The following is a 26,758-nucleotide window of genomic DNA, read 5'->3' as shown; positions in this document are numbered from 1 at the left end:
GAGCAGGTGCATTTATACGGAGACTTGATTACACACAGGTGGATTCTATTTATCATTACCAGTCATTTAGGACAACATTGGATCATTCAAAGATCCTCACTGAACTTCTGGAGTGAGTTTGCTGCACTGAAAGTAAAGGGGCCGAATAATATTGCACGCCCCACTTTTCAGTTTTTAATTTGTTAAAAAAGTTTAAAATATCCAATAAATTTCGTTCCACTTCACGATTGTGTCCCACTTGTTGTTGATTCTTTCCAAAAAAATTGAATTTTATATCTTTATGTTTGAAGCCAGAAATGTGGCAAAAGGTAGAAAAGTTCAAGGGGGCCAAATACTTTCACAATGCACTGTATATGATTGGGAAACATCTTTATTATTATAACAGTGTAAATACTGGAAGTGAGAAATCGTTCTGCTCTCAGTCTGCAGTGCTTGGACTGGGCACCAATCATGCTGACCCGCATCCTCATACATGCTGTGAGGCTGCTGAGTTGAGGTCAGGAGACCCGCGGTAAGTCCATTCATTGCGGTCCGAGCACAGACCGATATTCACTGATGGCTGAAGGAGCCTTAAAGGGGTTGTCCAGTCTAAATCCACAAGCCAGCAGTCCCTCTGTGTCACTGACTGAAGACTTGTGAATCCACACATCGTAAGCACTGTGAGGATTCGCTGGTGTCAGAGCCAGGAATGGCAATCACTTGGCTTCAAGGATGCGAAATGCAGACTCCCGGCCAGAAGGGGGGGTGTGGAGATAGAGGGAGAACAAACAGGTGGGCAGGTGAATTTAAAGGGTTGGCTCTGCCGTGAAGTACCGAGTGGTGGGACTTTATTTGAACAGTCATCCTGTGCTGACAGAGTCCCTTTAAACATAAGTCATACTCATCTTCTGGCGTCTTCATCAATTTTCAGCACTGCTTCGGTCTTGCGGCGCCATCTTGTGAACGCAGCTTCTGACTGACTGGAAGTCAGAAGCTATGTCACAATCTCTCAATGCAAGTCTGAAAGCCTGAACGATGCTCTCATAGACTTGATCTGGTCATGGTGTGACAGTATTTGTCTCTTGTATGTGGTATTATTCAGTCACTATGTGGTGGTAATATGTGGTGTGGTCACAGTGTGGCAGAAAGTAGAGTTTTTCCAAGAGTGGTCGGTGGGACTGTTGAAGGTTTGAGGAGTGGAGGCGGAGCTGGGGTGAAGTCTGGGTGGAGTTTCAAGGGGGCCCCAAAATTTTGCCAGTATGGGGCCCCGAAATTCCTAGCAGCAGCCCTGCATGACCCTGGACTCTTGCCAAAGCTTTTTAGTGATGCTATTGTGCCAGTTTTGTCTATTGACTCGTCACACTCTGTCATGCATGAGAGGGGTAACCGAGTCAATAGCTGGTGCTATGCTAGAGTGGCATTGTAGAAGGCAGTCCCAGAGTCACAGATCCCCAGAACACAGAGGAAAGAAAAGAAAGAAAGACAGCAAACTGAGAAGAAGCAAAGATGGCCACCAGCAGCAGCTCCATGAAATTTACAGTGCCAAGTCTCACTAACCAGAATTATCAATCCTGGAAATTCAAAGTGAAAATGCTGCTGATAAGAGAAGGTACGTGGAAATACACACAGGAGCCTAAACCTTACCCAGTGCCACAGGAGTGGACAGAGATTGATCAGAAAGCACAAAGTACCATATCACTCAGTATAGATGATGACCAGATTGTGCATGTGTGTAAATGTAATAGTGCAAAGGAAATGTGGGAGCAGTTGCAAAAGGTACATGAGAGGATAAATTTAAGCAATAAGCTCTATCTCATGAGAAAGCTGTACCAGTCTAAGCTACAGAAAGGCCAGGATATGCAGGATTACATAAGAAGTGTTCTGGAAGTTGTAGAACGCCTGAGAGGCATTGGGGAAGATCTAAAGGACTTTCATGTGGCCGCATTACTGCTTAGTGGCCTTCCAGAGAGCTATGATACGCTTGTAACCGTACTAGATGCGCGTCCAGATGATGAGCTTAGAGTGGAGTATGTCAGGGGGAAGCTCATAGATGAATATAAGCGAAAGGCAGAAGGTGTAAACAGTAGGACATGCAACACAGAATCTGCTTTACAGACACAAAACCTAACTGATAACAGGAAGCACATAAAAGAAACACGTGAATGTTTTGTTTGCAAGAAATCAGGACATTTGAAAGCTGACTGCAGAGTCTGGAAAGCTAGAATGAATCAGCTGAAAAAGCAAAGCAGTCATCAAAGGTGTAACGGGTCTGGGAGGCGGAACCTCTGAGCTACTATACAAGGGGGCAGTCCTTGTAAGGGAGCGGGTGGCGACCAGGGAAGACGGGCAGGAGGTCACAGCAGGTGACCGGGACAGTCTCTGAGTGAACGGGCTGGAGGTCACGGCAAGTGACCGGGGCAGTCTCTAGGTAAAGGGTTGGTACGACCTGTGGCGGCTGATGATAGACGTGAGCTCCCAGGTGAGCTGGCGAGAGTCTCTGGATGAACGGGTGGTCACAGCATGTGACGGCGGAGCCTCCAGGAAGACCAACAGACAGGCGGCAGATGAGCGCTCCCAGGTGAGCGGGCAGAAGTCTCTGGACAGGCGGGTGGTCACAGCACGTGACGGCAGAGCCTCCAGGTAGGCTAGCAGACAGGCAGCAGATGTGTGCTCCCAGGTGAGCGGGCAAGCTGGTCCATAGACAGACTGACAGGAGTTGGAAGGCAGACCGTCGGACCTCAGGCAAGCAGGCAGGTGGCTGATGTGCGCTCCCAGGTGAGCGGGCAGGCTGGTCCTTAGACAGACTGACAGGAGTAGTAAGGCAGACCGTCGGACCTCAGACTAGCAGGCAGGTAGCAGATAATCAGGCAGGAATCTGGCAGGTAACTGGCAGGTAACTGGCAACGGGACCTGAGGGCTGAAGCAGAGTAGTGAACAGTGCAACAACATTGCTCGGGCACCTCCATTTTGGAGGAGGTGCCTTATATATGGTGAAGTCCTCCGGCCATTGGCCGGGGACTCCTTAGGACGGCGCGCGCGGCCCCTTTAAGAGGGAGGGAGAGCGCGCGCGCCCTAAGCACAGTGGCCGGGAAGGAGCGCGCGCTGCCAGCAGAGCGGGAGGAGGACGCCGGGCACGGAGCAGGGAGGTGAGGGGAACAGCGTCCCTGCCTGGCAGAGGGCAGGGACGCCGGCGCTACAAAAGGGTTAAAAGTGCTGTATCTGGAGAAAATGATTCGGTGAATACTGAAACTGCATTTACTGTCAGTGCAAATACATCAAAGCATGCATGGTGTATAGACTCTGGAGCAACTAGTCACATGACTAATAACAGAGACTTCTTTTCTAAGCTTAACCAAAGTAAATCAGAGAAAGTGATTATGGCTAATGGTCAGTACTTGACTTCAGAAGGCATAGGAGATGGTTATATTGATTGTCAAATCTCACCAACACAAAGCAGGAAGATCCCAGTAAAGGATGTGCTGTATGTGCCTAGTCTTGAAAGTAATCTACTATCTGTGAAGAAACTCACAAAACAAGGAAATGAAGTTACATTTAAGCATGATAGCTGCATCATCTCAAAGGAAGGTCACACACTAGTAGAGGGAAACATCACAGATGAACTTTATCAGCTGAAATGCAAAGAGTGTGTGTATACAGCGCAACAAGAAGAGCATAAAAACTGTATTCATGTGTGGCATATGCGTCTGGCACACAGAGACCCCAAAGCAATAAGAAAGTTAGTCCAAAAGCAACTAGCTGAGGATATTACAATTGATCTATGTAACCAGACAATGAAGTGTACTAGCTGCATCAAAGGGAAAATGTCTAGGAAAGCTTTTCCTAAGAGAATTAGTACAACAGCACAGCCACTAGATTTAATACACACAGATGTCTGTGGTCCAATGAGCACTCTGACAACAGGGAAGAAGAGATATTTTCTCACATTTATTGATGATCATTCAAGATATACAGTTGTCCACCTGCTTCACAGCAAGAAGGAAGTTCCAGAGAAACTTGAAATATACCTAGCTGAAGTATATAATAAATTTAGAAGAATGTCAAAGATTCTACGTGCAGATAATGGGACTGAATATACAAGTAATGAGACACAGAGCATTTTAAAGAAAAATGGAATCCTATTTCAGGCCACTGTACCGTACAACCCAGAGCAAAATGGTGTCGCGGAAAGAAGGAACCGAACACTATGTGAAAGTGGAAGAAGCATGTTATTTGATGCAAATCTACCCACAGTATATTGGGGTGAAGCAATCATGACAGCTTGCTATCTTCAGAACAGACTACCAGGTAAAGCTACAGACAAAACTCCATTTGAGCAATGGAATAGCAGAAAGCCAAAATTACATCACATAAGAATATTCGGAAGTAAAGCATTTGTATATGTTCCCAAAGAAAGGCGAATTAAGTGGGAATCTCACGCTAAGGAAGGTATCCTGGTAGGCTATAATAATAATAATAATAATAATAATTTTTATTTATATAGCGCCAACATATTCCGCAGCACTTTACAATTAAGCGGGGACATGTACAAACAATAAATTCAATACAAGGTGAGACAGTTTAACAGTTACATCAGGAGTGAGGTTCCTGCTCGCAAGCTTACAATCTACATGGAAATGGGGGGACACAATAGGTGGAAAGTGCTTGTTATTTCAGGTCTGGCAATTATAATAAGTCGGGATTATCATATAAAGCTGTATGATCCGGTCATCAGCCTGTATGTTAAAGTGCAATACTCAATTACCGAGTGCAGTTATCGAGTGCATGGAGGGTGTAGAAACAGATGAACAGTAGGGTGCAGATTCTGAATAGTATTTAGGAGGGAACAGGGGAAAGTTAGTTTACTGAGTAGTTGAGGTGGTAGGCTTGTTTAAAGAGATGGGTTTTTAAAGCGCGCTTGAAGACATCGGGGCTAGGCATCAATCGGATCGTCTGGGGTAGAGCATTCCAGAGAACTGGTGCAGCACGAGAGAAGTCTTGGAGACGGAGGTGTGAGGTTCGGATTATGGGGGATGTTAGCCTTAGGTCATTTGTGGAATGGAGGGCACGTGTAGGACGATAGACTGAGATGAGAGAGGAGATATAAGGTGGTGCAGAACTGTAGAGAGCTTTGTGGGTGAGAGCAATGAGTTTATATTGGACCCTGTAGTGAATGGGTAACCAGTGTAATGACTGGCACAAGGTGGAAGCATCAGTGAAGCGGCTGGACATAAATACGACCCTGGCTGCCGCATTCAGGACAGATTGGAGAGGGGAAATTTTGGTAAGAGGGAGACCGATCAGAAGAGAGTTGCAGTAGTCCAGACGAGAGTGAATAAGAGCGACAGTAAGAGTTTTAGCAGTTTCCAAAGTGAGAAAAGGTCGGATTCTGGAGATGTTTTTAAGATGCAGGTGACAAGAGCGAGTGAGTGATCGGATATAGGGAGTAAAGGAAAGGTTAGTGTCGAATATGACCCAAAGGTAGCGGGCGTGCTGCTTGGGAGTTATGGTTGACCCCTCCAAGGTAATTTCGATATTAGGTAGAGTTAGGTTACTAGAGGGGGGAAACACAAGAAGTTCAGTTTTGGAGAGATTCAATTTGAGATAGAGGGAGGACATGATGCTAGACACAGCAGATAAACAATCCTTGGTGTTTTGTATTAGGGTAGGGGTGATGTCAGGGGAAGAAGTGTATAGTTGGGTGTCGTCAGCATAGAGATGATACTGGAACCCAAATCTGCTGATTGTTTGTCCAATAGGGGCAGTGTATAGAGAGAAGAGGAGGGGGCCTAGGACTGAGCCCTGAGGAACCCCGTTAGTAAGGGGATGAGGAGGGGAAGAGGAGCCGGCAAAAGATACAGTGAAGGAGCGGTCAGAGAGGTAGGAGGAGAACCAGGAGAGAACGGTTTCCTTGAGGCCTATAGAGCGGAGCATAGTGAGGAGGAGCTGGTGATCCACAGTGTCAAATGCTGCAGAGAGATCCAGGAGAATCAGCAGGGAGCAGTGACCTTTGGATTTGGCTGTTAGTAGATCGTTAGAGACTTTAGTGAGGGCAGTTTCAGTGGAGTGTAAGGAGCGGAAACCAGATTGTAGAGGGTCGAGGAGAGAGTTATCTGAGAGATAGCGGATTAGACGGGAGTGGACCAAGCGTTCCAGGAGTTTAGAGATGAAGGGAAGATTAGAGACAGGTCTATAGTTAGCAGTGCAGTTCTGGTCCAGGGATGGCTTTTTAAGTAAAGGGGTTATGATGGCATGTTTAAATGAGGAGGGAAAGATACCTGACGAAAGAGAGAGGTTAAATATTTTAGTCAGGTGAGTGGTGACCACCGGTGAGAGGGACTGCAGGAGATGTGAAGGAATGGGGTCACTGTTGCAGGTTGTAGGCCGAGAAGAAGTGAGGAACTGGGTAACCTCTTCTTCTGTGACAGGCTCAAAGATGGCTAGTGAGCTTGAAGTGCAGTAGGGAAGGGGATCCAGGCACTGAGGAGATTGGGCTGAGATGTCCTGATGGATGTGGTTGATTTTTTCCAAGAAATAAGTGGCCAGATCCTCACTGCTGAGGTTGGTGGTGGGGGCCTGTGCTTTAGGTTTCAGGAGGGAGTTTAAGGTTTCGAAAAGTCGTTTTGGGTTGTTGGACATTGAAGTGATGAGGGTGGTGAAGTAGGATTGTTTGGCCAGATGAAGGGCAGAGCTATAGGTTTTGAGCATGAATTTATAGTGGATGAAGTCCTCTGCTAAAAGAGATTTTCTCCACTGACGCTCAGCACACCTCGAGCAACGTTGAAGAAAGCGTGTTTGCATCGTGTGCCAGGGCTGCCGTTGTCTGTGTCGGATCTTTCTGCGAGTAGAAGGAGCTGCTTCATCTAGGGCGCACTTCAGTGTATTGTTGTAGTGTGACAATGCCAAGTCTGGACAGGAGAAGGAGGAGATGGGGGCTAAAGATGTGTGGAGATTGTCCATAAGCTGCTGGGTATTAATGGTACGTGTATTCCTATAAGTGTGGTAAGTGGGGGTGTCCCGGGTGAGGAGACAATTCTTAACAGAGAAGGAGAGAAGGTTGTGGTCCGAGAGCGGGAGAGGGAAGTTGGTAAAGTCATCCAGCAAGCAGAGACTGGAAAAAACCAGGTCCAGAGTGTTCCCGTCTTCATGGGTAGGAGAATTCGTAAACTGTGAGAGACGGAATGAAGAAGTTAGAGAAAGTAGATGAGAGGCAGATTGGGAGAGGGGGTCATCGATGGGGATGTTAAAGTCGCCCATGATGAGGGTGGGGATGTCACAGGATAGAAAGTGAGGAAGCCAGGTGGCAAAGTGATCCAAGAACTGGCGGGCGGAGCCTGGAGGGCGATACACGACTGCCACTCGCAGGGAGAAGGGTTTAAAGAGTCTGATGGTGTGGACTTCAAAGGAAGGAAACATAAGTGAGGGAACCGGGGGGATGACCTGGAAAGCACATTGTGAGGAAAGGAGCAGACCAACACCTCCACCCTGTCTGTTGCCATGTCTGGCGGTATGTGAAAATTTCAGCCCACCAAACGAGAGAGCAGCAGCAGCGGTGGTGTCTAGCTGCTGAATCCAGGTTTCTGTGATAGCCAGAAGGTTAAGAGAATTAGAGAGGAAAAAATCATGGATGTAAGTTAGTTTGTTACACACAGACCGTGCGTTCCAGAGAGCGCAATGGAAATCAATAGGAGAGGGCATGCACTGAACGTTAATAAGATTAGCAGGGTTTCTATATGCAGCTGGAGGAGAGTGGTGTACGCTAGTGGAGGGGGGCCCAGGGTTGGGGGAGATGTCGCCTGCGACTAGTAAAAGGAGAAAGAAGAGAAAGATCAGGTGGTCTAATGATTTGTATGAACGTTTTGAATGCTGTATGGAGGTAGAGGATGGTTTGCAGTGGGTGAGGAATGTCAGTAGAGCCTCAGAGTTATACATGGGAGAGGGGAGAAGGGAGGGGCTGATATAGAGAGAGTGCACAGAATGTTTTGAAGGGCGGGTGAGTTGTGAGAAAGCAGAAGTGAAAACAAATAAAAAGCAGATTGATAAGACTAATGCAAAATGCACTATGACTGACCAAGAAGCATGTATGTATGAAAATTTTATGCACCTTACCTGTCTCCTGCCCAACTGCCATGGTTTAACTGCACTTGTAATTATTGCACTTAAAATCTATTGCACGCGTGACCCAGCACGCGTGCTATTCCCAGCCAGAGCTGAATATATATGAAATGAAATGTCTGCTAGAGGCCAGCACCAGTTGGTTATACTGAGTAATTAGCCAATTAGCACTGGGCTAGAGCAGGCAATGCTATGTAAGATAAACACAGAGGCCATAAACCAGTGAAAGAGAAGGCTTTGAACATTTTAAAGTAGAAACAAAACAAAAAGACAAAAAGATGCAGGACCAAACAATTAAATACCATGGAAAAATGTTGCTAGAGAATATGACTCTGTTCACACTTATCAGACAGCACACAAACGGATGGATGGATTAAATACCATGGAAAAATGTTGCTAGAGAATATGACTCTGTTCACACTTATCAGACAGCACACAAACGGATGGATGGATTAAATACCATGGAAAAATGTTGCTAGAGAATATGACTCTGTTCACACTTATCAGACAGCACACAAACGGATGGATGGATTAAATACTTGTGTGAAGAAGAAGAGAGGAGAGTGGATTAACAGCTTCCGGCCATGGTCTAACTGCACTTGTAATTATTGCACTTAAAATCTATTGCACGCGTGACCCAGCACGCGTGCTATTCCCAGCCAGAGCTGAATATACAGCTACAGCGAAACCCAGAAAGGTTATAGGATTCTACACCCAGAAACAAACTAGATCACAATAAGTAGAGATGCAGTGATTGATGAGAACTTTGTATCACCCAAGTTTTGTGACATCACGCCAGTAGTCCAGCTGAAGTCACAATTACAAGACAGCAACAAGGAGGATGTAGAGGTCTGCCTGGATTCTTCAACTAATGAAGGAACAACAGAAAAATCAGGTGAATCTGAAATCAGGAGATCGTCAAGATCAAACAAAGGTATACCAGCTAAACGTCTATCCTACATTGTCAAGACACTACCTGAGTCAGAGCCGCAGTCATGGGATGAAATGCAAGCACTACCTGTCCATGAAAGAACAAAGTGGATCGATGCCGCTAATGAGGAAATCAAATCGCTTCATCAATTCCAAACTTGGAAACTCACCAAGCTACCACAGGGCAAAAAGGCAATCAAGTGCAAGTGGGTCTTCAAAACCAAATATGACTCTGAAGGTAAAGTCCACAGATTCAAAGCAAGGTTGGTCGCAAAAGGATATTCTCAAAAGTATGGCGAAGATTATGATGCTACATTTGCTCCAGTCGCTAAACAGACCACGTTCAGAGCTTTGTTAGCTGTAGTTGCTGTACAAAAGATGTATGTCAGACATTTGGATATAAAAACTGCCTTTTTAAATGGTGACATTGAGGAGGACTTATACATGACTCAACCTGAAGGTTATGTAAAAAGAGGTGAAGAGAATTTTGTTTGCAAACTACAAAAATCTCTCTATGGTCTTAAGCAATCAGCAAGAGCATGGAACACCAAGATGAATAAAGTCTTGTTGGAAGAAGGATTTAAAAGAGATCAAGCAGATCCGTGCTTATACACAAAATATACAGATGGAAAGTGGATGTATATTCTCTTATATGTGGACGACGTGATTGTTGTTCATCAAGACGACGCAGAAATTGGAAAAATGACTGAAATTCTGAATCAGCACTTTGAAACAAAAGACCTTGGAAGTGTGACATATTATCTAGGAATCCAAATCCAGAGAGAGGAAGATGGAAGTTTTCTTCTAAACCAAAGTGCAAAAATTAATTTGATTCTGAATCAGTTTAAAATGTCAGAGGCCAAAAGTATATCAACCCCAATGGAACCATCCTACCTGAAGCTGGAAGGAGAAGATGACCTGTTGCCTAACAATGAGAAATATCGTCAGGCAGTGGGGGCACTTCTATACATATCAACTATGACTCGACCGGATATCACAACAACAGTTGGAATCCTTTGCAGATATGTGGAAAAACCGCGCCAAAGAGACTGGAATGCTGTTAAGAGACTTCTCCGATATTTGAAAGAAACGCAAGATGTAAATTTAAAACTATCTGCAGCAGGAGATCTAGAACTTACCGGCTATGTAGATGTGGATTGGGCTGGTGATTCGCGTGATCATAAATCCACAAGTGGATACTTGTTTAAAGTTGGAGAAAGTTCAATCTCCTGGTCTAGTAGGAAACAAGTGTCTGTTGCCTTGTCATCTTCAGAAGCGGAGTATGTGTCCGCAGCCTATGCAAGCCAGGAGGTTGTTTGGCTAAGACAATTGATGGACGATCTTGGCAAACTGACAACTCAGCCGACGGTGATTTATGAGGACAACCAAGGATGCATTAAACTTGCATGCAGTGAAAAAATCAGTGCTAGAACCAAGCACATTGACGTCAGACATCATCATCTACGTGATTTGATAGATCGTGGGATAATTCAGTTTGTCTATTGTGAAACTGATAAGATGGTAGCTGACATTATAACAAAGCCATTGCCACGAGCTAGGTTCCAAGAATTGAGAACCACAATGGGACTAAGAGGATAAGTAGTTGTTGAGTGGGGGTGTTGGAATAATACATATTAATCTATATGTGTATTGCAACAACTACTCTGCTGTTTCATATGTTGTGCATATTGTGAGGTTGTTAACAAAGTTTAGTTAAAAAAAAAAAAAAAAACTCCCACAGACAGGATGCCCCCTCCTTCTCTTCCTGTGTTGTTGTTATATATCTGATTTGATTTCCTCATGCTGCAGTAACACCAGACTCCATGCTGTGCCTATGCTGGATATGAATAAACCTACATTCTGTGTTCTAAACTCTGGATGTCACGCGGATTAATCCTCTGCTAACAGAAAGTGAGTAGATGGTGATGAGGTAGGGGGAGAGGGGAGGTTGTGAAGTTAGATAGGGAGCAGAGACGGGTGAAGATAAGGTCTAATGTATTTCCGTCTGTGTGGGTGGCTGAGGAGGAACATTGAGTAAGTTCAAAAGATAAAGTAAGACACAGGAGTTTGGAGGCTGCTGACTGGAGGGTGTCAGTAGGGATGCTGAAGTCACCCATTATGATAGTGGGAATGTCAGCAGAAAGAAAGTGAAGAAGCCAGGTGGAGAATTAGTCAATATAGGTAGTGGCCGGGCCCGGAGGTCGGTATATGACGGCCACTTGGAGGTAGAATATATGCGGACAGAGTGGACTTCAAAAGAGAAGATAAGGGAGGTTAGAGGTGGGATTGGATTAAAGGTGCAGTTGGTAGAAAGAAGAAGACCCACTCCTCCGCCATGTATGTTGCCAAGGAGAAGAGTGTGGGCAAAGTGGAGGCCATCATAACACAGCGGAGCAAGGGAGGCAGTGTTGGAGGGTGTCAGCCATGTTTCGGTGAGGCCCAGAAGGGAGAAATTGTGAGAAGTAAGGAGGTCATGAATCACATGGAGCTTATTACAGACAGAGTGGGCATTTCAGAGTGCTCCAGAGAGAGGGAGCAGAGGGGTGGTCATCAAGGACACAGGTTTTACATAGGAGAGATTGCGGTAATTCATATTAGGATGAGAGCGATAAGAGGGGGAATAAATGGGAAGTATCAGATGTGGGCAGGCTGGCATTATGGGGAGGCAAACAAAGCAAATGCCTGGGGCCCCCACTCCCTCAGGGGCCCCCAGTGGGGGCGTAATGGTTGCGGTCACACTGGGGGCTGTGTTGGGGGCTCCTTTCCAATTATCAATGAGACAGGAGCTACGTCGTTCCTGCACTCTCAATAGAAACGGCCAGGCAGCGCTCCATCCCCTCCAGCCCCTGCCAGTGACTTTGGTCTGAGACTGAGCTAGTTTTTTCTGCGCATGTGACAGGATGCTGAAGGAATCAGGTGAGGCGCTGACACGTACAAGTGTGTGAGGCAAAACCTGTGCCTCGTCCCAGCACTGCAGCCTCTGTCTGTTCCCTCTGACTCCCAGCTCATGGTCCGTGACTTGAAGCTTATCTTTTAATGTTCCATGCTATTATGGACAACAGCAAGATATCTTACTGAAAAGTGCAGCCGGCATTCCAGGCTGTGCGGTGGGCTGCCTTTTCTGCAATATATCTTAGTGGAAACTGTCAGACTGATGTCAGCTGAGCTCACCAAGCAGAAAACACTTTGGTAACTAGTAGCTGATGGAGCGGGGATGAGGGAGGCTGGGAGATAGGAGAGTGAGGGGCTGTCAGCAGGCTCGGGCAGGCCTGGCGGGGTGCCAGGAAATTTCCCGGTGGGCCCCGGGCCCCCTGCAGAGAAGGCAGAGGAGAACTTAGAGAAAAAAAAAGGAAAAAAAAAGTGGTCGCGGGCCCTTTAAGGGCGTGCGCACACACTCTCACCGCCGCCGCGATGCCCAGAACAGTAGCGGGAGGGGCCTGGGAGCAGGAGAGCCGAAGAGCAGAGCAGGGGCTGTACTGCAGCGTCACATTTAGCAGACAGGGCCGCACGTCTGCTGAAAGTGACGTCACAGCGCGCCCTGCACTGCAGTCTTCCGCCTTAGGAGCGCTTCTGTACTGTACAGGTTGTGTAATATAGTGTGTGTTTGTATGAATTTTTATGTATATGCTGCCTGCCTGTGTGTGTGTGTGCCTGTGTATGTGTATATGCCTGTGTGTACAGTCATGGCCAAAAGTTTTGAGAATGACACCAAAATTATATTTTCACATGATCTGCTGGCCTCTGGTTTTTATTAGTGTTTGTCTGATGTTTATATCACATACAGAAATATAATTGCAATCATATTATGAGTACCAATAGGTTATATTGACAGTTAGAATGAGTTAATGCAGCAAGTCAATATTTGCAGTGTTGCCCCTTCTTCTTCAAGACCTCTGTAATTCTCCCTGGCATGCTCTCAATCAACTTTTGGACCAAATCCTGACTGATAGCAGTCCATTCTTGAATAATCAATGCTTGCATTTTGCCAGAATTTGTTGGTTTTTGTTTGTCCACCCATCTCTTGATGATTGACCACAAGTTCTCAATGGGATTAAGATCTGGGGAGTTTCCAGGCCATGGACCCAAAATCTCTATGTTTTGTTCCATAAGCCATTTTGTTATCACCTTTGCTTTATGGCAAGGTGCTCCATCATGCTGGAAAAGGCATTTTTGGGCGCCAAACTGCTCTTGGACGGTTGGGAGAAGTTGCTCTTGGAGGACATTCTGGTACCATTCTTTATTCATGGCTGTGTTTTTAGGCAAGACTGTGAGTGAGCCGATTCCCTTGGCTGAGAAGCAACCCCACACATGAATGGTTTCAGGATGCTTTACAGTTGGCATGAGACAAGACTGGTGGTAGCGCTCACCTCTTCTTCTCTGTTTTCCAGATGTCCCAAACAATCGAAAAGGGGATTCATCAGAGAAAATGACTTTGCCCCAGTCCTCAGCAGTCCACTCCCTGTACCTTTTGCAGAATATCAGTCGGTCCCTGATGTTTTTTCTGGAGAGAAGTGGCTTCTTTGCTGCCCTCCTTGAAACCAGCCCTTGCTCAAAGAGTCTCCTCCTCACAGTGCATGCAGAAGCACTCACACCAGCCTGCTGCCATTCCTGAGCAAGCTCGGCACTGCTGGTAGTCCGATCCCGCAGCTGAAACAGTTTTAAGATACGGTCCTGGTGCTTGCTGGTCTTTCTTGGGTGCCCTGGAGCCTTTTTGACAACAATGGAAGCTCTCTCCTTGAAGTTCTTGATGTTGCGATAGATTGTTGACTGAGGTGCAATCTTTGTAGCTGCGATACTCTTCCCTGTTAGGCCATTTTTGTGCATTGCAATGATGACTGCACGTGTTTCTTTAGAGATAACCATGGTTAACTGAAGAGAAACAATGATACCAAGAACCAGCCTCCTTTTAAAGTGTCCAGTGATGTCATTCTTACTTAATCATGACTGATTGATCGCCAGCCCTGTCCTCATCAACACTCACACCTGTGTTAATGGATCAATCACTAAAACGATGTTAGCTGCTCCTTTTAAGGCAGGACTGCAATGATGTTAAAATGTGTTTTAGGGGTTAAAGTTCATTTTCTGGGCAAATATTGACTTTGCAAGTACAGTAATTGCTGTTAAGCTGATCACTCTTTGACATTCAGGAGTATATGCAAATTGCCATTACAAAAAATGAAGCAGTAAATTTTGGAAAAATTACTATTTGTCTCATTCTCAATACTTTTGGCCATGACTGTATGTGTATATGCCTGTGTGTGTGTATATTCCTGTGTGTGTGTATATGCCTGCATGTGTGTGTGTATATGCCTGTGTGTGTACAGTGTGTGTATATGCCTGCCTTCATGTGTGTGTGTGTATGCCTGCATGTGTGTACAGTGTGTGTGTATATGCCTGCATGTGTGTGTGTATATATACCTGCATGTGTGTGTATATGCCTGCATGTGTGTGTGTGTGTGTGTATGCCTGCATGTGTGTGTGTGTATATGCCTGCTTGTGTGTGTACGTATGCCTGCATGTGTGTGTGTATATGCCTACATGTGTGTGTGTGTGTGTATGCCTGCATGTGTGTGTGTGTATATGCCTGCATATGTGTGTGTGTGTGTGTATATGCCTGCTTGTGTGTGTGTGTATGTATGCCTGCATGTGTGTGTGTGTGTATGCCTGCATGTGTGTGTGTATATGCCTGCGTGTGTGTGTATATGCCAGCATGTGTATGTATTTGAGTGCCTGCATGCCTACGTGTATATGTGTCTTCACAAGTTTGTGCGTGCTTCCCTGCTTGTCTGCATGTGTGTGTGTATATGCCTGTTTGTGTACAGTGTGTGTATATGCCTGCCTTCATGTGTGTGTGTGTATGCCTGCATGTGTGTACAGTGTGTGTGTATATGCCTGCATGTGTGTGTGTATATATACCTGCATGTGTGTGTATATGCCTGCATGTGTGTGTGTGTGTGTATGCCTGCATGTGTGTACAGTGTGTGTGTATATGCCTGCATGTGTGTGTGTATATATACCTGCATGTGTGTGTATATGCCTGCATGTGTGTGTGTGTGTGTGTGTGTGTATGCCTGCATGTGTGTGTGTGTGTGTATATGCCTGCTGGTGTGTGTGTATGTATGCCTGCATGTGTGTGTGTGTATATGCCTACATGTGTGTGTGTGTGTGTATGCCTGCATGTGTGTGTGTGTATATGCCTGCATATGTGTGTGTGTATATGCCTGCTTGTGTGTGTGTGTATGTATGCCTGCATGTGTGTGTGTATGCCTGCATGTGTGTGTGTATATGCCTGCGTGTGTGTGTGTGTATATGCCAGCATGTGTATGTATTTGAGTGCCTGCATGCCTACGTGTATATGTGTCTTCACAAGTTTGTGCGTGCTTCCCTGCTTGTCTGCATTTTTGTGTGTGATTGTCTGAGTGTGTCTGTGCATGATTGCGTGTGAATTTCTGTGTGTGTGACTCGCCCCCTGGGCCGCGGGGCACGTGGATCCGGGCGATAGGGAGACGCTGGGAGTAGTAGTGGCGGCCCGGTCCCGCGGCTCTGGGTGGTCAGGCCAATGGTAGTCTGCTACGTGCTTCAGATTATGTCCGACTACGCCACCCGTGGATTGCGGTTATTAGGAACCACCGCTGCAAGGCAGTCCGCTGGGGCTGATGATGTGTGCAGCTGGGATGATGTGACTCCCCACGGGAAGAGTGGGGCCCCAGGGCAGTGTAGTGGATGGTGGTGAGGGTCCCAGTACCGGTAGTGCTGGAGGCGCGAAGGAGCACACAGACAACAAGTTACAGTCCAGGGTCTTTACTCACAGTTCATTTGTTCCGGGTCACTTCTGTACAGGTAGTGACCGCCCGACCCGTGCTGCGTCCACCAAGTGTGGGGCTCGGTCAACTCCCAAGCAGTTCAGGAGCATGGCACAGGACCCCCTTTAATCCTTTCTCTGGCCTGCCTCACCAGTGACCCACTTTTGTCCGGCTGCCGCGGACTTGTGCGGTTAAACGTGGACCCCGTCCTCCGCTGTCCTATATGGTGCCTTCCTAGCAGGTTTGATGAGGTGTCGTACCAATAGATGATCACGACGACCGGTCTTTGGCTGAGGGTTTTTTCTCCTCCAAAAACTTGGGATCCGGTACCCTTAATCTGCCTGACCCTGCACCCTGGATTCTCGTGGGTTCTTAGGGTCCCTTCCACCTTCTTGTTCCTGAGCCCTTCTGTTTCTCTGTCTCTCCTTCTCTTTATCTGTTCCTTTCTGTTCCGTTCTCTTGGAGCTGAGATGAGCCAAAATCCCAGCTCCCCTTCACCTCCTCCTCGGCCTCTCACTAGGCCCTCCTGGAGTAGAGCTCCTACAGAGCCTCTACTCCCTGTCTTCTTCTCTGGCTGAACTGACTGAACGAACGAACCTAGATCTAAGATGGTGCCCACCTCTGACCATGAGCCCAGGTGACCAGCAACCAATGGGCTCCTTCCTATGCTCAGGAACCAACCCCTATCTGCCCCTACAGCACTGGGTGTTCCACCCCCCTCCCCACTCCAGGCAGGGACATAGTCGGTCGTGCCTGCACTTCTGTCTAGTGGGAGCACCGTTGAGCTGTCCCTCGGAAATGGGTTGTGTGTGCTGTATGCAGCTAACTGAGCCCTGGTCCATACTCCATCCTTACCTGGGAGTGGAATATCACACCTCTGGGCTGAGGTGCAATACCCCTGTAGCGGCCGAACCCTCGGGGCGCTACATTCCCCCCTGGTAAAGCACAGCACGTCCTCGGGCTGGAAAAGAGCAAAAACAGTTAATTACAGGACATGCAAACTTTTTAAAACTTTTCACATCAGAAAGCAGGCAACATGGTTCAATTCCCTTTATGGGAAACGCTTTTCTTTTCTTGTCACACTATTATAAAACGCTTACTAATACTTCTGGAACTCTTTTGACATATAAACACTATTAGAAAACATTCACATTACTATCTAGCAGCATATAAAAACTTTTCATATAAAACATTTGCAGGAAAACATTTTTACAACACATTCTTGGATCCTGGCGGCGGTGCAACTTGCGACCAGGTGTGCACTCTTCTGGTAAGTGCAGGAACTTTGGCAAACTTGTAAACACGAGGGACTTGCTGTCCCGAGGTAGACGTGGTAGTCTTTTTATAAAACCAGTAGGGGGCGCTTTAGGAAGCGCAACTATATACAAGGGATTGACCGCTCTCAGTCCTCGGCCAGTTTTGGGAAGGGAATGGCTGCTCACAGTCCTCAGCCTGGTAGGGGATGAGGGGCACACAGGTAACAGTTCAATATTTGTCCCAACGGGGACCACACTTTCAAGATGGGAACAGTCCCAAAAACAGTTCTGATACCCTGACGGGTAACTATGTACACAGGTACTTTGCTACTTACTAGTAGCGGTGTCCTCCATATGCTCCTTCTTCCTCCTCATATGGTTCTTCAGACCCGTCCGGGTCCTCTTGGCTCTCCTCATAGCCGCGGTGTTGTAGCTCCTCCTCAGTGAGCCGATGAACATGTAGGGCGTATGGTCCTTTTGCACCTACGTGGCGGGTAAAGGCGACCAAATCACCAGGGTATAGGTCACGGCCACAATGTCCCTCAGGTAGATGACTCTCAACGTCCCTGCGGGTCACAAAGACGTCGCCTGCTATTTCTGGGCCCCTGATGAAGCCCCAGCCGTTCTCCATGTGGAATTTGACTATGGTCCCGGTGATTCGGGGACCACGGGCTGCTTGGGGGTCTTGGCGGGCCTTGCGCTTTTGCTCAGCACTCTGGGCTTGTAGCCTTTCCTCTCTGACGCGCCTCTCTCGTCGCTCCCGCTCAAAGGTCGCCAGTTGCTGATGACAGGCCTCCAGACGACGGACTGCGTCTGCCCGGGTCTCTTGAGAGAACCCCATCAAGTTCTCGCTGGTGGGGTCCCACGCAAATTGGACGTCCTCCAGTGGGGGTAGGGTGACCTCGACGGGCTCAGGAGCCGGTATCAGAGGCTCGTGCGGGGGCTGGACCTTCCATGGCTGATTGCCGGTCACTTCAGCCGGCCACTCCAGCGGCAGTCCATCCGGACCGGTGTGATGTGCCAATAGGTCCACGCCCAGCGATGGTATAGTGGGGGGACCTGATCTGGGAGCAGCGCCCGGGGGCACTTGGCCTTGCGACCAGGCCGGGGGTCTTGTGGCTGCGCTAGGTGGCAGTCCCATCCGGGACAGGGGTGCAGGCTTAGCGATGGCGCCCGGGTCATCCAGGCCTTGCGACCGGGCCGATGATGCTTCCTGCTTTACGGCGCCCGGGGTCAAGGGGCGTGGTGCTGGGCGGGGCTGGGCGTGGCCGCGGCGCTCGCCGCTTGAGGCCTAGCCGGGAGCAGTGGCGGCGCGGCAACAGGTGCGGTGAGTGGGGCTTCTGGTGCTGCGACGGGAGGCTGGGGCAGGCCTGCGGGTGCTGGGCTTGGGGTGGTGACGTCCCCTTCACTTGCCTCAGTCCTCATGGCTCCCTCCGTGGCGTCGCCTCCGGTCCTCTCTCCTCCTGCGCCGTCCTCAGAGGCAGGCAAACCCCGGGGTGCGGCTGAGGCCTGTCGCTGTTGGGTCTCGGCCTGCCGGGCCAGTTCCTCTCTCCACTCGGTGAGTGCACCTCGCTGCGCCCGGACCATCCTCCGCTCCATGTCCTCCAGTGCAGCTTGCGCACACTCCGGGTCTCTGGAGAGCTGCGCTAGGACTTCTGCTAGGCTGCAGAGCGGTTCGGCCTGCAGCAGGCTTCGGGCCAGGAGGCTGGTGCTGCTGAGGGCGCCCATCCCCGGGTGCGGTCTGTCTGGACTGATCCAGACCACCCACTGCCCCGCAGTTTTCTTTCCTATCCGCCCCCATGGGGGGTGGTCTTGGGGGCATCTGCTGACAATCACCTTTAGGGGCAGCCCCCCCACGTTGACGGACATTTCCACAGCAGTGCTCATGGTTGTCAGGGGCGGGCTTCCTCTTTGGCGCCATTCTGGGACCCGGCCCACGATGGGAGGCGGCCTCCTGTGGTCTTTTGGCGCGCACATTATGGCGCTCGTTCTTCTGGGGCGGGCGCCATCTTTAGTACAGTGAAACAGTCTCTTTTCAGGTGCGCAGTACCCGTGGTTAGCGGGCACGAAATCCTGCCGACTACGCCAAAGCTGACTTGCCCCCTGGGCCGCGGGGCACGCGGATCCGGGCGATAGGGAGATGCTGGGAGTAGTAGTGGCGGCCCGGTCCCGCGGCTCAGGGTGGTCAGGCCAATGGTAGTCTGCTACGTGCTTCAGATTATGTTCGACTACGCCACCCGTGGATTGTGGTTATTAGGAACCGCCTCTGCAAGGCAGTCCGCTGGGGCTGATGATGTGTGCAGCTGGGATGATGTGACTCCCCACGGGAAGAGTGTGGCCCCAGGGCAGTGTAGTGGATGGTGGGAGTGATGGTGGTGAGGGTCCCAGTACCGATAGTGCTGGAGGCGCGAAGGAGCACACAGACAACAAGTTACAGTCCAGGGTCTTTACTCACAGTTCATTTGTTCCGGGTCACTTCTGTACAGGTAGTGACCGCCCGAGCCGTGCTGCGTCCACCAGGTGTGGGGCTCGGTCAACTCCCAAGCAGTTCAGGAGCATTGCACAGGACCCCTTTTAATCCTTTCTCTGGCCTGCCTCACCAGTGACCCACTTTTGTCCGGCTGCGCGGACTTGTGCGGTTAAACGTGGGTCCCGTCCTCCGCTGTCCTATATGGTGCCTTCCTAGCAGGTTTGATGAGGTGTCGCACCAATAGATGATCACGACGACCGGTCTTTGGCTGAGGGTTGTTTCTCCTCCACCAACTTGGGATCCGGTATCCTTAATCTGCCTGACCCTGCACCCTGGATTCTCGTGGGTTCTTAGGGTCCCTTCCACCTTCTTGTTCCTGAGCCCTTCTGTTTCTCTGTCTCTCCTTCTCTTTCTCTGTTCCTTTCTGTTCCTTTCTGTTCCGTTCTCTTGGAGCTGAGATGAGCCAAAATCCCAGCTCCCCTTCACCTCCTCCTCGGCCTCTCACTAGGCCCTCCTGGAGTAGAGCTCCTACAGAGCCTCTACTCCCTGTCTTCTTCTCTGGCTGAACTGACTGAACGAACGAACCTAGATCTAACCTCCCTCTGACCATGAGCCCAGGTGACCAGCAACCAATGGGCTCCTTCCTATGCTCAGGAACCAACCCCTATCTGCCCCTACAGCACTGGGTGTTCCACCCCCCTCCCCACTCCAGGCAGGGACTTAGTCGGTCGTGCCTGCACTTCTGTCTAGTGGGAGCACCGTTGAGCTGTCCCTCGGAAATGGGGTGTGTGTGCTGTATGCAGCTAACTGAGCCCTGGTCCATACTCCATCCTTACCTGGGAGTGGAATATCACACCTCTGGGCTGAGGTGCAATACCCCTGTAGCGGCCGAACCCTCGGGGCGCTACATGTGCTTGCCTGCGTGTGTGCGTGTCCCCATTTCTGTGAGTATGTGTATCTGCGTGTGTATATTAGGGCTCTTTCACATGTCCTGATATTTACGGGACTGGAGATATGTGTCCACCTGTGTGTCATCCGTGTGACACATACCAGTGCTTGGGAATCAGTGTACAGTTAACGCTGTTCCCAAGAGCCGGGTGCTGAGCGCTTGCCCTCATCATGGATCCCTGCCGGCGCTGCGATCAGCAGCAGCAGGGTCAATGATGAGAGTAGTAGTCAACTCCCGCCGTGTCCAACTGTAAAAATAGGAATAAAATTAAAAAATCCTTATACTCACCTCTCCTAAGTGTCACCCGCTGTAATCTGTGCGAGCGCTCACGCCGAGGAGAATGACTTCTGCAGCGAGCGGGCCTCGGAGCTGCACTCAGTGATTGACAGGGCACCGCTTGTTGAGCGCAGCTCCGGGGTCCACTCGCTGCAGGAGTCATTCTCCTCGGCGTGAGTGCTCGCACGGATTACAGCGGGTGACTCTTAGGAGAGGTGAGTATAAGGATTTTTTTTATTTTATTCCTATTTTTACAGTTGGACACTGCTGGAGTAGACTACTACTCTCATCATTGACCCTGCTGCTGCTGATCGCAGCGCCAGCAGGGATCTATGATGAGGGCAGCGCTCAGCACCCAGTGCTTGGGAAGAGCACTAACTGTCATCAGTGTGCGGGACGTTTTGCGGCCTGTGCAACAGGTAAAAAACAGACATGTCAGTGTGTTTTGCCCATGGACACCACATGGTCTGTGGAAAGTGGAAACACACTGACATGTGCACATTCATTTGAATGGGTCTACGTGTACCAGTGTCTGTGGTACGTGAGGAAACTGTCACCGCACGTACTGACGTGTGAAAGAGCCCTTAGTATGTGTCTGTGTGCGCTTGTTTTCGTGTGTGTAAGCGCGCTTCTGTATGTCTGTGTGGTCTTCTGATGATTTATTATATTTGGGGAGAGAAATTTTAGGAGACAAAATGGGGAGATGTGTGAAGAAACGGTATGGTGAACTAGAGGAGGGGTGGGAATGAGTGCAGGAACAGAATGGGGAAGGGGGATGTATAAGGAAACAGTATGGAGAGTGGGGGAATAGTGTGAGGAGATAGTATGGAGGGAGAAAAGTGTGATGTAACACAGCACAGAGACTAGGTAGTGAGGGGGAAGGTATAGAGATGCGGCAGTATAGGGGAAACAGTGTGAGGGCACAGAAAGGAGGTAACAGTATGCTGAGGAGGGGGAGTGTGATGAAGGGGCACAGTATAGAGACTGGGTAGTATAGGGGGGACACAGTGTGAGAGGACAGTGTGAAGAGGGGGCCCAGTATGGTAAGGAGAGGACAGTGTGGAGAGCAGGTACATAAGAGTGGTAGAGTGCATGTCATATTTTGTGCAGGGAGCATTGTAAGAGTTAGGTTTATTGAGGGGCTCAGTGTAGATATTTTTATTCAGGAGCATTATAATGACACTGCTATCTTAAAGGGCATCATGTGGGGATGTGCTGCAGAAGACCGGAGAAGATGGAAGTCTGCAGAGACGAGCTGTGGAACTCATCATGGAGTCTGGACAAGAGGAAGAACAGAAAGAGAACGACTCTAATCAGAGAAGCCGTCTCAGGTAAGATACCTGCATGTAAATGTTCATTTGTGATCCTGCCTGTGCCTCATCAGTACTGTGGTTCCTGTATGGTCCGCAGTCTGATGATGACTGATAACAACTCCCAGTATCTCTATTGTTAATTACATACTGGGAGTTGTAGGTTTATGCGATACAAAGATATATGGGTCTGACCTGACATTACAAGTGATGGTGGTTCAGATGATGTATTCGTGTACTGATGTGCTTGTGCGCGTCTGCGTGTTTGTGCGCGTCTGCGTATCTGGAATAATATGTATTTTTGTAAGATGCGTGTATGTAACCGTGCATTGTGGTGTGTAATAACATTCATATGCTTGAGGCACCTTTACTAAATCTGTTAGGACTCACTCACATGTGTTAGGGTATTCCATTTGTCTTTCCACATTTAGGAACAGACAAGTGAAATATGCTAACCCTGACATAACTGTCACCATAGGGATGTGCTTGTATGGAAGCGGGTTCAGGAGCTGAGCCTGCTCCATACTGGGCAGATGTCGGCTGTGTTACATAGCTGGCGTCTGCCTGTGACAGCAGTGATCAGAGCTCGCCTAGATTGCTGCTGTTTTGAGTATTTAAGTGCCCTTGTCAATCACTGACAGCGGCATTTAGATAGCACAATGGCCGGTGCATGCAGTCACCTGTTCCCTTATGCCCTCTGTGACGCAGTTGCAGGTTGCTGATGGGTCGCCAGTAGTGCTGAGTGCGCGTGGTCGGATAAGAGACATTACAGTCACCGCGAGCTACAAAGTGCTGCAATAACGTCAGGCACCTTAATTGTGACACTTCCATGGAGCCCAACCTCAGGCTGAGCGTTATTGAATGACTAACATGGCAGCAACACCTGGCAACTAGTGCTGAGTGAGTGTGGTCGGATAAGGTGTGATCCCAGCATGCTCAGGTGTTATCTGAGTATCTTGTAGTGCTCTGCTAATATGCTCGAGTCCCCGCGGTAGCATGTTTTGCGGCGGTAGACAGAAGCAACACATGCAGGGATTACCTAACAAACAGGCAATTCCTGCATGTGTTGCGTCTGTCTACTGCCGCAAAACATGCTACCCCGGGGACTCGAGCATATTAGCAGAGCACTACAAGATACTCAGATAACACCTGAACATGCTGGGATCACACCTTATCCGACCACACTCACTCAGCACTAGTTGCCTGGTGTTGCTTCCATGTTAGTCATTCAATGAAGCTCAGCCTGAGGTTGGGCTCCATAGAAGATGTCACAATCAAGGTGCCAGACGTTATTGCAGCACCCTCACTTTGTAGTTCGTGGTGACTGTAATGTCTCCCTCCTTGCACCGACCCAATAACAGGAAGCGAGTGGCGGCATTTTCTCCCCATAGCGTTCTGATATGTGTGGGCACCGGGCAGGTTAGTAACGCTATTAACCTGCAGATTAAGCCTATATCTGCAGATTAATAGCGTTTTTTTCTGGTGACAGGCTCTCTTTACAATACCCTGCTGACTTGACTTGATCAACCAGTAGCTGCTGTAGAGGGTGAGGGGAGGAGCGCAGAACCACTGTGCAGAAAGGAGACCAGCCATTGGCAGCATTTCTCAAAGGTGCACAAAGAAAAGTTTAGCATTTTGTTGTGTCATATTAAACCTCAGGTAATGAATTTAAAGGGGTTGTCAACTACTAGGGAACCCCCTCTCAAAGGGTTTATCTAGAATTATATTAATTTTTTACTATGGGCATAAGAGCTGACAGGCAGGTGGTTACTAACTACCTGCCTATTCTACCCAGCGCAGATCTCTCCTAGCACAGAGTGGTCACAGACCATTCCTGACGATGATTCTGAGACTTCCGCTGACGTCACATTGTCGCAACAGCTTCTCTTACGCTCTGTAGCCAGGGTGTAACTGCTGATGTCATGCTGACAGCCAGCTCCTCGCTGCCTCATTGCGGGGAGCCGTCTCTCAATTAGCATGATGTTGACAGTCACATCCTGGCAACAGAGCAGCCCAAGTTACACCACTGACACCAAACATCTACCGCAAAAACTACATAATAGCTCTGCGTTATCAATACAGTTGTTGGGACTGCTTAAGGATCTTTGATGACACCACAGTCGTAACCATGATATCATCACAGGTCCTGTACTGTGCAGGAGTTTAGAAGAAGTGAAGAGGAAGAGACAGACTGGTAAGTATTGTGCATATATACAGTACAGACCAAAAGTTTGGACACACCTTCTCATTTAAAGATTTTTCTGTATTTTCATGACTAGGAAAATTGTACATTCACACTGAAGGCATCAAAACTATGAATTAACACATATGGAATTATATACTTAACAAAAAAGTGTGAAACAACTGAAAATATGTCTTATATTCTAGGTTCTTCAAAGCAGCCACCTTTTGCTTTGATGACTGCTTTGCACACTCTTGGCATTCTCTTGATGAGCTTCAAGAGGTAGTCACCGGAAATGGTCTTCCAACAATCTTGAAGGAGTTCCCAGAGATGCTTAGCACTTGTTGGCCCTTTTGCCTTCACTCTGCGGTCCAGCTCAGCCCAAACAATCTCGATTGGGTTCAGGTCTAGTGACTGTGGAGGCTAGGTTATCTGGCGTAGCACCCCATCACTCTCCATCTTGGTCAAATAGCCCTTACACAGCCTGGAGGTGTGTTTGGGGTCATTGTCCTGTTGAAAAATTAGTGATGGTCCAACTAAACGCAAACCGGATGAAATAGCATGCCGCTGCAAGATGCTGTGGTAGCCATACTGGTTCAGTATGCCTTCAATTTTGAATAAATCCCCAACAGTGTCATCAGCAAAGCACCCCCACACCATCACACCTCCTACTCCATGCTTCACGGTGGAAACCAGGCATGTAGAGTCCATCCGTTCACCTTTTCTGCGTCGCACAAAGACACGGTGGTTGGAACCAAAGATCTTAAATTTGGACTCATCAGAGCAAAGCACAGATTTCCATTGGTCTAATGTCCATTCCTTCTGTTCTTTAGCCCAAACAAGTCTATTCTGCTTGTTGCCTGTCCTTAGCAGTGGTTTCCTAGCAGCTATTTTACCATGAAGGCCTGCTGCACAAAGTCTCCTCTTAATAGTTGTTGAAACGATGTGTCTGCTGCTAGAACTGTGTGTGGCATTGACCTGGTCTCTAATCTGAGCTGCTGTTAACCTGCGATTTCTGAGGCTGGTGACTCGGATAAACTTATCCTTAGAAGCAGAGGTGACTCTTGGTCTTCCTTTCCTGGGGCGGTCCTCATGTGAGCCAGTTTCTTTGTAGCACTTGATGGTTTTTGCAACTGCACTTGGGGACACTTTCAAAGTTTTCCCAATTTTTCGCACTGACTGACCTTCATTTCTTAAAGTAATGATGGCAACTCGTTTTTCTTTACTTAGCTGCTTTTTTCTTGCCATAATACAAATTCTAACAATCTATTCAGTAGGATTATCAGCTGTGTATCCACCAGACTTCTGCACAACACAACTGATGGTCCCAACCACAATCATAAGGCAAGAAATCCCACTTATTAAACCTGACAGGTAACACCTGTGAAGTGAAAACCATTGTTGGAACACCATTTCCAGTGACAACCTCTTGAAGCTCATCAAGAGAATGCCAAGAGTGTGCAAAGCAGTCATCAAAGCAAAAGGTGGCTACTTTGAAGAACCTGGAATATAAGACATATTTTCAGTTGTTTCACACTTTTTGTTAAGTATATAATTCCACATGTGTTAATTCATAGTTTTGATCCCTTCAGTGTGAATGGACAATTTTCATAAATACAGAAAAATCTTTAAATGAGAAGGTGTTTCCAAACTTTTGGTCTGTATTGTATATATATGTGCTTAATAAATATATATATATATATATATATATATATATATATATATATATATATATATAAACACAAGTCTATATCTATGTGCTCATATATATGTAGCACCCTGAGGACTCGGCTGCTACAGGGGTATTACACCTCAAGCCAGAGGTGTGGTATTCCACTCCCGGGTAAGGATGGAGTGTGGGACTGAGCTCAGTAGGCTGCATGCACTACATACATCCCATTTCCGGGGGACAGAACAACGGTACTCCCACCAGTATATGTGCAGGTACGACAGCGTCTGTCCCTGGCTGGAGTGGAAGGGGGGTGGAACATCCCAGTAGTGTAGGGGCAGATAGGGGGAGTAGTCTGGGTAAAGCTAGGAGCCCATTGGGTGCTGGTCACCTGGGCTCACACATAGAGGGAGTATATAAGGTGGGCACCATCTTAGGACAGGGTCAGTCAGTCAGTCTGAGGAGGAGCAGAGCAGAGGAGCTCAGCCAGGAGGGCTGACAGGGAGCTGTGGCTCCGGCTGGGCCCAGCTCCAGGGCTGAGCCTGCAGTGAAGCAGAGGAGAGAGGCAGAGAAGAAGGGCCCAGAGAAGCAAAGTCAGAAGGAACCCTAAGAACCCAGTCTTAAACCAAAAAGGGTGAAGGGTTGGCGAACACGGGTACCGGAACCCGAACTGGTGGAGGCCACTAATCCTCAGCCAGAAACCGGAGGTCGTGGTCAAGATTTGCCACGACCCTCACCAAATCCACCAGAAAGGCACACCAAGCATAGGGTCAGGGAACCCAGAGGAGGTTTGACCACCAAGAGACCCGAGGGAGCCGGCCA

This window comes from Phyllobates terribilis, unplaced genomic scaffold (assembly GCF_046119375.1).
Source record: "Phyllobates terribilis strain yellow unplaced genomic scaffold, ASM4611937v1 Scaffold_11__3_contigs__length_659146591, whole genome shotgun sequence".
NCBI classification, from domain to species: Eukaryota; Metazoa; Chordata; class Amphibia; order Anura; family Dendrobatidae; genus Phyllobates; species Phyllobates terribilis.
The sequence above is the reverse complement of the archived record's forward strand: the minus strand, read 5'-3'. Positions refer to the sequence as shown.